Source organism: Saimiri boliviensis, chromosome 2, assembly GCF_048565385.1.
Source record: "Saimiri boliviensis isolate mSaiBol1 chromosome 2, mSaiBol1.pri, whole genome shotgun sequence".
Lineage (NCBI taxonomy): Eukaryota > Metazoa > Chordata > Mammalia > Primates > Cebidae > Saimiri > Saimiri boliviensis.
In genome coordinates, this window is record NC_133450.1 from 189,565,612 (window position 1) to 189,579,260 (window position 13,649).

Consider the following 13,649-nt stretch of genomic DNA (forward strand, 5'->3'; position numbering starts at 1 on the left):
TGGGTAACAAGAGCGAAACTCCGTCTCAAAAAAAAAAAAAAAAAAAAAGAATTGTTTCTCAAATCCTCTCTTGCTGCCAATGCCACATGCTATCATCATAGACCACAATGCCAAGCCTTTGTTCCTGACAAGAGACCTCAGCTTGGAAGAGGTCTCCCAAACTAGGGAGAGGTAGGAAGGAGGAGACAGGATGAGATTTATCTTCTCCCACTGTAACCACTCAAGGGGTTCACCTTGCCCCCTGCCTAGACAGAGCCGATTTATCAAGACAGGGGAACTGCAATAAAGAGTAATTCATGTAGAGCCAGCTGTGCAAGAGACCAGTTTTATTTATTACTCAAATCAGTCTCCCCAAGCATTCAGGGATCAGAGGTTTTTTTTTTTTTTTTTTTTTTTTTTGAGACGGAGTTTCGCTCTTGTTACCCAGGCTGGAGTGCAATGGCGCGATCTCGGCTCACCGCAACCTCCGCCTCCTGGGTTCAGGCAATTCTCCTGCCTCAGCCTCCTGAGTAGCTCGGATTACAGGCATGTGCCACCATGCCCAGCTACTTTTTTTTGTATTTTTAGTAGAGACGGGGTTTCACCATATTGACCAGGACGGTCTTGATCTCTTGACCTGGTGATCCACTCGCCTCGGCCTCCCAAAGTGCTGGGATTACAGGCTTGAGCCACCGCGCCCAGCCAGGGATCAGAGTTTTTAAGGGCAATTTGGTGGGTGGGGGGAAGCAAGTGAGCTGGAAGTGCTGATTGGTCAACTCAGAGATGAAATCATAGGGAGCTGAAGCTGTCTTCTTGTGCTCAATCAGTTCCTGGGTAGGGGCCACAAGATTAGAGGAGCAAGTTTATTGATCTGGGTAGTGCCAGCTGATTCATCAAATGCAGGGTCTGCAAAATATCTCAAGCATTGATCTTAGGAGTTTAGAGAGGGTCACAATCTTGTAGCCTCCAGCTGCATAACTCCTGAATCACAATTTCTAATTTTTTTTTTGAGGCGGAGTTTCGCTTTTTTTGCCCAGGCTGGAGTGCAATGGCGTGATCCTGGCTCACTGCAACCTCTGCCTCCTGGGTTCAAGTGATTCTCCTGCCTCAGCCTCCCAAGTAGCAGGGAATACAGGCATGCACCACCAAGCCTGGCTAATTTTTTGTATTTTTAGTAGAGATGGGTTTCACCATGTTGGCCAGGCTGGTCTCAAACTCCTGACCTCAGGTGATCCATCCACCTTGGCCTCCTAAAGTGCTAATTTCTTTCTTTTTTTTTTTTTAAATAAAGATGAGGTTTCACCATGACGGCCAGGCTGGTCTTGAACTCCTGACCTCAGGTGATCCACCCACCAGGCCTCCCAAAGTGCTAGGATTACAGGTGTGAGCCACTTCGCCCAGCCCAAAGTGCTAATTTCTAATCTTATGGCTAATGTTAGTCCTACAAAGGCAGTCTAGTCCCCAGGGAAGGAGGAGATTTGTTTTGGGAAAGGGCTGTTACTTTGCTTCAAACTATGACTCAAACTATAAACTGTCACCTAAGTTCCTCCCAAGGTTAGTTCAGCCCACACCCAGGAATGAACAAGAACAGCTTGGAGGTTAGAAACAAGAGGGAGTTGGTTAGATCAGATCTCTTTTTCTGTCTTCAGTTACAATTTTATAATGGCAGTTTCACCACTGCCCCTTGCCACTGGCTCCTCCCTGCCCTGCCTCCCATTAATTAGACTGGTGCTGACAAAAATCAAGCATCAGGGGAGGGTGACAGCAATATTTTGGCAGTAAGGTCATCGGTTACAAGAGGAAAATCTTGGTATGCCCAACCTTGTCAGGAAGGTAGTCTATCAGAGGGTGACTGATACAGTTTAGATATGTGTCCCCTCCAATTCTCATGTTGAACGGCTATCCTCAGTGTTGGAGATGGGGTCCAGTGGGAGGTGACTGGATCCTGCAGGCAGAGAACGGTTTAGCACCATTCTCCTGATGCTGTCCTTCTGATAGTGAGTTTTTAGGAAGATCTAGTCATTTAAAGAGGAGGGACACCCCTCTCCTCCCTCCCACCCATGCTCCAGTGCTTTATAGCAAGCTGTGTGGGAGGAGGGTGGGAAGGTGACACACTTCTTTTTTCTTTTTTTTTTTTAAGGCGGAGTTTCACCATGTTGGTCAGGCTGGTCTTGAACTCCCGACCTCAGGTGATCCCGCCCGCCATGGCCTCCAAAGTGCTTGGATTACAGGCGTGAGCTACAGTACCAGGCTGTAATACATTTCTTTAAATGCCTGCTCCCACTTCTCCTGCCATAAGTAGAACTTCCCTGAGGCCTCCCCAGAAGCCAAGCAGGTACTGCCACCATGCTTACACAGCCTGTAAAATCATAAGCCATTAAGCCTCTTTTCTTTATAAGCTACCCAGTATTTCTTTTATAGCAATGCAAGAACAGACTAATAAAGTGACCCACTAGCAGAGTGCTGCCTGAAGGACTGTTGTGTCACAGGAAGTCAGTTACATGGTAAGAGTCTGAAAGCATTACATTTAAAGCTCAAAATAAGTTATGGCAAATTGTTTTTTCTTTTGAGACAGAATCTCACTCTGTCACTCAGGCTGGAGTGCAGTGGCATGATCTCAGCTCACTATCACCTCTGCCTCCTGGGTTCAAGTGATTCTCCCGCCTCAGCCTTCTGAATAGCTGGGATTATAGGCACCCACCACTACACCTGGCTAATTTTTTTGTATTTTTTTCTAGAGACGGGGTTTCACCATGTTGGCCAGGCTGGTCTTGAACTCCTGACCTCGTGATCTGCCTGTCTTAGCCTCCCAAAGTGCTGGGATTACAAGCATGAGCCACCGTGCCCGGCCCAACTTATGGTAAATTTAACTGCTTCACCCTGCTAGAATTTTATACTTGCACTGTACCTGTCTAGAAATTTCCTATTCTCAGTTGGTACATTTTCCTAAAATTTTAAATGACTAGCTTGCTAGTTTAGTATCTAGATCAAAGAACATCTTTAGCCAGTTAACACTTTAAATATTATAAAAATTTCACAAACGTATCTAAAAATCCATAGAAACTAACTATTCGTGTCTTCTTTTAGCTGCCTGTAAAGCTGAGACTACATGTATTTTAATATCTGTTTAAGAAATCTGAATGTCTTGATAACCTAGAAAATGCTGTCTGCCACTCATCCCAGTTGTCCCCCAAAATTTTTAAAGTTTTTAAAAAGTTTTCTTTTCTTTCCAATCCTAATTGATGTGCAGCATAAATAATTTTAAAACATGTCTTTCATTGCCTTTTACCCAGCAGTTCAAGAAACTTGTTTTTCTTTTCTTTTCCTATTTTTTTGAGACCGAGTCTTGCTTTGTCACCAGGATGGAGTGTAGTGGTTCAATCTCGGCTCACTGCAACCTCCACCTCCTGGGTTCAAGCAATTCTCCTGCCTCAGTCTCCTGAGTAGCTGCAATTACAAGGCACGTACCACCACATCTGGCTAATTTTTTTTGCATTTTTAGTAGAGACAGGGTTTCACCGTATTGGCCAGGCTGGTCTCAAACTCCTGACTTTGTGACCTGCCTACCTTGGCCTCCCAAAGTGCTGAGATTACAGGCATGAGCCACTGCGCCCTGCCAAGAAGCTTATTTCTTAATGAAAACAAAATTAGGCCAGATGCAGGGGCTCACACCTGTAATCCCAGTACTTTGGGTGGCTTCAAGGGTCACTTGAAGCCAGGGGTTTGAGACCTACTTGGTCAATATAGTGAAACCCTGTCTCTACAATTTTTTTTTTAATTAGCTGGGAGCTGGGCATGGTGGCTCACACCTATAATCTCAACACGTTGGGAGGCCAAGGTGGAAGAAACCTTGAGTCCAGGAGTCTAAAACCAGTCTGGAAAACATTGGGAGCTCCCACCTCTACAAAAAATACAAAAATTAGGTTGGCATAATGGTGCATGCCTGTAGTCCCAGCTACCTGGAAGGCTGGGTTGCCTGAGTCCAGGAGATTGGGGCTGCAGTGAGCTATGACCACCCCGCTGGACTCCAGCCTGGGTGACAGAGTAAGACCCTGTCTCAAAAGCAAAACAGAACAAAGTAGAAAGAAAAAAAAAAGTAAACTTTTATCAAGATGACAACTATGACAAAGCACTGGAGACACTATTACTATAGCGCCTTTCCAACAGAGAAAATGAAAACGGACTTACTCCACTTCTTATATCTAGTTTGCTTTCAAAGCAGTATATGCCTTCACTTCTCAATCATTTATCAAATCAATAATGCTCCGCAAATGACCTATATTTGACTGGCAGAGTTTCTTTTGATCATCTATTCAAAATAAGAACAATGTAAGTAACTGTGTTTAGATTTTTGTAGCATTTCTGGGCTCCTCCCACAACCGAATGCCCAAACACTGGATTTTCTTTTCCTGGTCTTCCTTCCTCAAATCCTCTTTGCAAAAAAGACTAAAACAGAAGGACTATAAAGGTGAAAGCCTTGCATTTTTAGAGGAAGATGGTTGAGTGGATTTTAAATTATAATTGACTAATTAAGATGTACTGAAAAAGTAATTATACCATGTCAACAACATTAACACATAGAAAAAAGAGGAAGCAACTCACCCTAATCATTTTAAACTTAAGAAACTGGCAGGCCAGGCATGGTGGTTCACACCTGTAATCCCAGCACTTTGGGGGGCCAAGGTAGATGGATCATGAGGTCAGGAGTTTGAGACCACCCTGGCCAATATCCAACATGGTGAAACCCCACTCTACTAAAATTGGGAAAATTAGCTGGGTGTGGTGGCAGGCACTTGTAGTCCCAGCTACTTGGGAGGCTGAGGCAGAAAAATCACTTGAACCCGGAAGGCGGAGGTTGCAGTGAGCTGAGATCGCACCACTGCACTCCAGCCTGGGTGACAGACTGAGAGGCAAAAATAAAAAAGAAAAAGAAAAGAAATGGGCAATCAATTCTTTTGATTGACTGGTAATTTAGCCCAGGCGCAGTGGCTCATGCCTGTAATCCCAGCACTTTGGGAGGCCAAGGCAGGGGGATCACTTGTGGTCAGGAGTTCAAGACCAGCCTGGCCAACATGGTCAAACGCTGTCTCTACCAAAAAATACAAAAATTAGTTGGGCAGGGTGGAACAAGCCTGTAGTCCCAGCTACTTGGGAGGCTGACACAGGAGAATTGCTTAAATCCAAGAGGCGCAGGCTGCAGTGAGGATCACATCACTGCACTTAAGCCTGGGCAACAGAATAAGACCCTATCACAAAAAAAAAAAAAAAAGAAATTGGGAGTAAAGGCATCTGTAAACCTGTTATCAAACGAAGTAACAGATTACCAAGTATAATTTCCAAAAAGTAGAACTATCACTTTATCATCCTTTAAAATTTGTAAAATGAATCATTTATATAAGGAAAAATATCACTCTCGATAGGTTGCCTTCCAGTAACAAACTTTTTCCAGAACAGGAAAATAAATTAGGAAAATTCATTGGTTACAACTACAATGAATCAGTTGGGTACAAAAATCTCTTTTGGGAGGTAGGGAGCCAGGATTTTACTATGTTGCCTGGGATGGTTTGAACTCAAGTGATCCTCCTGTCTCAGACTCCCAAGTAATTGGGACTACAGGTGTGTGCCACTTGGGCTAAAAGTCTTTTAATTCTATCAAATTTCATTAAATCTAAGACACCTGTGATTACAAAAGGCATTATTTCATGTAACAACTAGGAAAAAATCATGGCATAATGCTTACTTATGGTATCCTGTCTTCAAGGAAGAAGGAAAATTGTCTACCAATGACTAACAATGATAGAGGCAGGAGACAGACAAATGCCTAGGTAGATGAGGGCACATCTCCAGTGAAACCCATCTCCAACCAAAGACAGTTTAAAGCCTGAAAGCCAAGCTACAAGTCAAGTCCAGGGACCAGACTGAGATCGTGTCTTCCAAATTGGCTTGCTTTCCTCTGATTGATCCTCACCCATCATCTACTTTACATATACCTATATTTTCCTAATTGGTTTTCTACACTGTCAAACCCACTTTTGAGTGGTGTCTTTGCTTTAACTTTTTTTTTTTTTTGGGGGGGGGCGGAGACAGTGTATCACTCTGTCGCCAAGACTGGAGTACAGTGGCACAATCTCAACTCACCACAATCTCTGCCTCCCAGGCTGAAGCCATTCTCCTGCATCAACCTCCTGAGTAGCTGGGATTTCAGGCATGTGCCACCACACCAAGCTAATTTTTGTATTTTAGTAGAGACATGGTTTCACTATGTTGGCCAGACTGTTCTCAAACTCCTGACCTCCAGTAATCTGTCTGCCTCAGCCTCCCAAAGTCCTGGGATTACAGGAGTGAGCCACCATACTCGGCCTTTCCTTTTTTAACTGTTTGCATACTCAGAAACCAATCAGCACATACTCCCCATACTTGAGTTTATAAGAAGTCCCAGATCCAGCCAACTGGGAAAGAAACCACTGACTTTCTTGTGGGGGTGGGGGACCACTCCCTCAATGCCCTCTTCCCTGAGAACTGTTCTGTCACTCAATAAAATTCTTCTCTGCCCTCCTCACCCTTCAAATTGTCAGTGTAACCTAATTCTTCTTAAATGAGAGCTCAGGAACCGCCAAATTCGGTACAAGCTGTAACACTGGCGGGCAGAGTGGGGGCAGGGGCGCATCACCAATGGTGGAGGTCCCCTGTTTGCAAAGTGGTTGAGAAAAATCCTGCATCACCAATAAAATAATCCTGGATAGTAAGAATATCTATTACAATAAGTAAGTACTCCAACACAATTCCTAATCTGTTTGTGCTGTTAAGATAAATCAAAGCTTTTAGGAAATACATATATAACTAATGAAATGAAAGGCACTTCCAAAACTGGATCTTGAAATTAAAAGCCACTATTCAGTGGTGAAAATGATGAAAACATATGTAAAGAGCAATAGTTCATACTATTGCTTCCTGTTTGGCACACTTTTTTTGGGTACTTTTGGGCACAAAAGTCTCTTTTTAAGGGTAGGGAACAAGGACTGTATTATGTTGCCTAAGTTACTTTGAACTCAAGTGATCCTCCTGCCTCAGACTCCCAAGTAGTTGCAACTACAGGTTTGTGCCACCTGGGATAAAATATTTTAATCTTACCAAATTACATTAAATCTAAGACACCTGTGATTATAAAATGCGTTATTTCACTTAACATTAGGGAAAAAAGCTGCCAATTAAGCTACAGCATAATACCACAAAAGACCAAAAACAGCTGGTCTTTTAGGAGATGAGACGTTCACTTCATATAGACAAAAGGTGTAGCGTAGTGCAACATTCCATCCCACCTGCTACACTAACAAAACTGGCTCTACAAGACAACATCCATATTTGAGAAACATTAAGTACAATAAGAGAAAAATCACATGCTTAAAACTGACAGAGAGGAAAAGTATTTAATTTACATTTAAAAATAAAAAAAAAATTAGCCGGGCACCGTGGCTCACACTTGTAATCCCAGCACTTTGGGAGGCTGAGGGCAGATCACAAGGTCAGGGATTCAAGACCAACCTGACCAACACAGTGAAACCCCAAAACCGTGAAAATACAAAATTTAGCTGGGCGTGGTAAGGCACACCTGTAATCCCAGCAACTTGGGAGGCCGAGCCAGGAGAATTGCTTGAACTTGGGAGGCGGAGGTTGCTGTGAGCTGAGAGCATGCCATTGCACTCCAGCCTGGGAGACAGAGCAAGACTCTGTTTCAAAAAATACAAAATAAAAGTTGAAAGCTAACAGAGAATCAGTATCTTGGGTTCTTTGTTCCATTTCCAGAAAGAATTTGAGCCAGATTCAAGATTCTTTGTCAGCACTACACCAGGTTTTGTCAATTTCAATGAACACGAGATATTTTTAAGTCTCCAATTCAATATAATTCATGCTAAGTTCTTTAAGTACTATTTGATATCATAATGATTTTTTAATACTTCCACTTTGGGGACAGTCTTGTGACCGCCTCTTTTGAGAGTGGTCACTCCTAAGTTTGTAAGATGCCTTTCCTCCAAATCTTACCACTTTCAGAATTTTGCTAGAGACTTATTAATTAACCAAAATCCAGTTTGCCAGCTCCTCAGCTAACAAAAAGCTATGTTTTGAGACAACTTTTAAGGAAAAGTGGCAAATCTCTAGAAAACAAGTTGACTTCAGGACTCTTCAAAAGAGAGTCTGCTTATTCAGCAAAACCCAAGGGCCCACAACAGGTCCCCAACCAGGCAGTCTTACCTGTAAGGTCACCAAGCCGGCTGTGGTGGCCAGGTCAATCTTCCTAAATTTGCTGAGATTTCCAGGAGGGTTGGAAGGAAGAGGGGCTTTTCTCTAAAATTCCTTCTCTTTTCCCTCTTAACTATTAGCTTACTGTCAACCACCGTCACCACAGAAATCACAAGAGTTTAGGCAAACGAAAAGCAAGTTCTGCCCAGCCTTTTGCAACATCTAAGGCAAAACAGCCCATACTAGGACAACAAATTACCAATAATGACCAAGGCACAGCATTCTCTTTAACCTCTAAATAAAAGTCCGTAATGTCTTCGACTTAATACAAGTTAAAAATATGAGAACATGTTTTGGAATATTTTTGCTTCAATTTTTGAAGACAAAGAGTTTCTTCTATTAATTCATGTTGACCAGAATTAGAGGACACTACTTAGTAACCAAGACTTTACTGTGCTTTCACCTAAAATTTTTCCTTCAAATTATTTAGGATTTGTCACCTGTTCAGAAAATTAGTTTCCACAGTATCCTTCATTATGCTAGAATGCGAACTGACTTAACAATAAATGACCATTTTTTAAAGAAAAAAAAACCAACCTTCCACTACCCTTAATTCACTGCCTTTTTTTATTATTTACATACAAATCTGTTCTCCAAACAGAAGATGGGACGGCAGTGTCTTATCACCGCATCCCCCACAGCACCTTGCACGAAGCCTGGGAGTGGGGGGCATTCAGTAAATGCCTATTAAACACTTCAGTTCTCTCATAGCAATTTGGGGCATTCCAAAACGCAGGCTCCACCCCTACAGGGGCTGCCGCCGGCTCCCGATACCAGTCTGCCTATGGCCTTGCTCTGGTGAAATGAAACCTCGTCGCTCAAGATGACCCAGGATGGGCGCAACGGAGCCGTCCGACCCCATCCAGCAGGGCAGCAGACCCTCTCTTCACCCCGCCAGGCCGTTGGGCCTGAGGCCTTTCCTACTCAGTTCGGTAACCTGCATCGCCACCCGGGATCCGCCGGGGTACCAGCCCCCGCCCCTCCCCTCAGACACCCTGGCGTCGGGACACCGGGGACGCCTGCGCAGAAGAACCCGCCTGGCCCCTTCGCTCCGACGGTAACAATGACCCCTCAGAAGACGGGCAGGGTAGGCTGGGGACACCAATACACGTCTGCGCACTCCCCGACGCCTTGGCGCGCCCCTGGTGCTCAACCTTCCTCACGTGAGCGCGCCCGCCATCACGGCACTTGCTGACCGGGTCCCCTCACCTGAGCCGGCCTCCGCCCCCCTCCTCCTCGCTGAAGGAGGCGGTGACCCCTCTCCGTTCGGACTTGGTAGTGTCAGAGGAGGTTGGAACGTCCAGACTGGCGTCTCGGTTAAGAGACTTCCTCCCGCTTCCGCCCGCCCCCCTCCCACCCCGCCTCTAGTCCCCTAGCTCCTTCAGCCGGTTCGCCGAGACAGTCTGAGAACACCGCGGCGGCGCCCGATAAACGGAAGTGACGTAATGCACGAGCGCCTACTCCGCTCCACTCCTCCTCCTCCCCCTATTGGGCTACAACCAATCACCAAGGGGAGGGCGGGGCCGAGGTAAGAGTGCAGCCAACCAGCGCGCGGAACCGGAGGAATTTTCTCGGCCCCCAGAAAACTGACCAATCGACGGTCCCAGGAGCCTGATTGTGTTTACTACCAACTGAATCCGTGAACCTCTGACCAACCACCCTTTGCCTTGCAACACGTAAAACGGTTATCAAATGCATTTTAGGGAGGGATTTATCACTAAACTGCTCTAGGTTTGGACTACAGAACTGCAGCTGTGTGCTGCAGCCAATCAAAACCCTCTGTGGTTGAGGCAAGAGGGCTTTCCGCCTAATCCTGCCAATCACAACAACGACTGCCTGCGGTCTGAGAGAGCCCGTGAGGCGGTCCCTCTGGGCAGGCCATCCCGCCATTGGCTGGTGCTTGAAGGATTTTCCACCCTCGTGGTGCCCGGCACTTCAGTGACCTTAGGCTCCTCTCCGGGTGAATTCCCTTCGCAGAACCCACACACTTACGGGGTTGGAGATTGAGTTCCCACTTAATAGACGTTGGGAAAGAGAAGATTACGAGAATCTCTTTAGTTTGAACCAAGCCAGAGTCCACGGTAAAATCAGTGAACAAAAAACGGCCTCCATCTGATGACAGTTATGTCGGACCCCGCCCCTCGTCCAGTCCGGGTAGCTGCGCGTCTGGGAACGCTGGCGCCCCAGGAAACGCCCTTGGCCCCACAATCGGCTGCAGGTCAAATAAGCCTGTGGTGTCCACGCCAGGTTCATAATCACCTGCACCCCCAAAAACCAAAATAGGAAGCGCTAAGCTCTCCCACTCATTCCCAAACGCGGAAGGGTCACGGACTTTTGTGGGACGCGGTCAGAAAAGAGCGAACCCCAGTGTGACCCTCGGGTTTCCGGTGCACACTAGGAGGAAGAACCCGAGCCGTGAGCATTGGGCACTGGGGCCAGGGAACAAGCCCCCTTTCCTCGGATGAAGACAGCAGAAGAGAGCTGCCTTTTCCTGCACAGCTTGTCTGGGAGCTAGCTCTGCGTGGTTCGGGAGGCAAAGTCAGGCTCGCAAACGCGGCTGGGTTTTCCTGGGAGGTGGGGAGTGAGGGTCATGGAGAGGCTCCCTTAAAAATGGAACTCCGGCCCGGGCGCGGTGGCTCAAACGCCTGTAATCCCAGCACTTTGGGAGGCTGAGGCGGGTGGATCACGAGGTCAAGACATCGAGACCATTCTGTTCAACATGGTGAAACCCCGTCTCTGCTAAAAATACAAAACATTAGCTGGGCATGGTGGCACGTGCCTATAATCCAGCTACTCAGGAGGTTGAGGCAGAAGAATTGCCTGAAACCAGGAGGCAGAAGTTGCAGTGAGCCGAGATCGGGCCATTGCACTCCAGCCTGGGTAACAAGAGCGAAACTCCGTCTCAAAAAAAAAAAAAAAAAGGAACTCCCGAGCGGGCACGGTGGCTCACACCTATAATCGCAGCAATTGGGGAGACCGAGGCAGGCGAATCGCCTGAGGTCAGGAGTTCAAGACCAGCCTGGCCAACATGCTGAAACCCGGTCTCTACTAAAAATATCAAAATTAGCTGGGCATGGTGGCGGACCCCTGTAATCCCAGCTAGTCGGGAGGCTGAGGTTGCAATGAGCCAAGATCGCCCCGCGATCAGAGACTCAGTCTGGTGTGGAGGGAGGGGAAAGGAACTCCCCGCTTACAGAATTGAATACACCGAATACCCTTACAGCTGCTTCCATTCATTCATTTATCAGTCGGAAGTACTGATTTCAAAAAGCAACTAGTGGATTTCTTTAAGGCCTCCTTGGAGTCTGATGGTTAATCTATTCCTTAAGATTCGCTGACGCTCTATAGCCATCACATATTTTACTGCCAGATTGGGTGGTAAAATAAGAAAAATACGGAATGCTGACAGTAAGCCAGTCAATACGAGAGAGTGGCTCTCAACAGTAAATGCCATGACCTAGATTGCCTCAGATTTACAGGCTGGCAAAAGTTTACAAAGTTGTACATTCAGAATTCAGGAGTGTGTGGCAGTGGACACCTGCTATATTGTGGACCGGAGTATCACTGATGCCCTGTTTGACGATCGCTTGATAGTATCTATCAAAATTTAAAATATGCAGACAGGCGTGATGGCTCACTCCTGTAATCCCAAAACTTTGGGAGGCCAAGGCAGGTGGATCACGAGGTCAGGAGTTTAAGACCAGCCTGACCAAGATGGTGAAACCCCGTCTCTACTAAAAATGCAAAAAATAGCTGGGTGTGTCGGTGGGCACCTGTAATTCCAGCTACTTGGGAGGCTGGTGCAGAGAATTGCTTGGACCCAGGAGGCGGAGGTTGCAGTGAGCGGAGATCATACCACTGCACTCCAGCCTGGGCAACAGAGCGAGGCTGTGTCTCAAAAAAAAAAAAAAAAAAAAAAAAATATATATATATATATATATATATATATATATATATATATATTTAAAATATGCATTAGTTCCCTTCTAGCTGGCAATTCCTTTCTAGAAATGTATACTGCCAAAATACACAGATGTGGAATAATAAACCCAAGGCTGTTTACCACAGCTTTGTAAGTACAAGGGGTGGGCATGGGGGGAGAACAAACTTAAATGTGCAACTACAGAAGATATCAAAAAATTGATAAATATGTATCATGGCTCCTTCATTACTAAGGCTCCCATAGATACAAAAGTAATAAAAACCTGTGGCTGGGCACAGTGGCTCATGCATGTAATCCCAGCACTTTGGAAGGATGAGGCAGGCAGATCACAAGGTCAGGGGTTTGAGACCAGACTGGCCAACATGGTGAAACCCTGTCTCTACTAAAAAAAAAATACAAAAATTAGTTGGGCATGGTGGCAGGTGCCTGTAACCCCAGCTCCTCAGGAGACTGAGGCAGGGGAGTCACTTGAACCTGGGAGATGGAGGTTACAGTGAGCAGAAATAAGCCACTGCATTCCAGCCTGGGCAACAGAGCAAGACTCCCTCTCAGAAATAAATATATAAATATAAATAAAACCCACATGCGGAGGTACATGTAGAAGTTTGTGAATGTGAGGGGAACGCGCCAAGATGGCCGAGAGAGGCAACACCAGAATGTAGCTCCCAGTGTATGAGACACAGAGGGCTAGAGGACTTCATGATTCCAAGCAACATGCCGGGTTCACTTCAGTGGGACTGGTAGGTCACTGAAAATAGCCCAGGGAAGGCGAGCCAAAGCCAAAGCAGAGCGAGAGCAGCCCAGGGAGGGTGAACGGAGACAGGGTGGGGTGCGTCCCCACCTGGAACCTGCAGTCAGCTTGGAGGGTTGGGGACTTCACCCACTTGGTGCCCCAATTCAGATCCTGTGTTTCCCTCATTCCTCCTGTAACCCATGGTCCACGAGAGCCCCGCTGGACTGAGGGGCACCATGGGTTATCGATTCAAATCTGAGTGATGGCTCGCCTGGTGCCGCAAGTTGTCAGCAAGGACCTGGGCAGAAGTTCGGACTAACGCCAGCGGGATGGAATTACCCGTCCCACAGAAAGAGGCAGAATTGAAAGCAGGGAAACAGGCCATAAGGCCTGCAGGCCCCACCCCCACAAAATTCAAACTGAGAGGGCGGGGCTAATCTCACCCTTGTAAACAAACTCCAGGGGGAGACCACCCACCCAGCAGCCGGACTGAATCTGAGGCAGCCCAGTAGCGCCTCTACAGGCCAAAAAAGATATAGCTCCAACCTCAACAGAAAGGATGTCCACTCAAAGAGTCCTCCTGAAATCACCAACTTCAAAGATCAAAGCGAAATAAATCCACCAAGATGGGGGAGAAACCAGCGCAAAAACAATGAAACCATCAAAGACCGGAACATCTCCTCTCCTCCCAGGGAT

At 46.3% G+C, this 13,649-nt stretch overlaps 1 protein-coding gene across 2 annotated transcripts in view; it reads right to left on the reverse strand.

The window, feature by feature from the left end:
- Window positions 1-9,719, reverse strand: part of ZBTB5 (zinc finger and BTB domain containing 5) — a 42,086-nt gene extending 32,367 nt beyond the window's left edge. Inside the window, exon 1 of one of the 2 annotated variants that reach the window (XM_003940055.4) lies at window positions 9,487-9,719. The gene's annotated coding sequence lies outside the window, so the exon portion shown is untranslated. The other variant, XM_074395052.1, reaches the window with a different exon arrangement.
- Window positions 9,720-13,649: the final 3,930 nt, after the last annotated feature.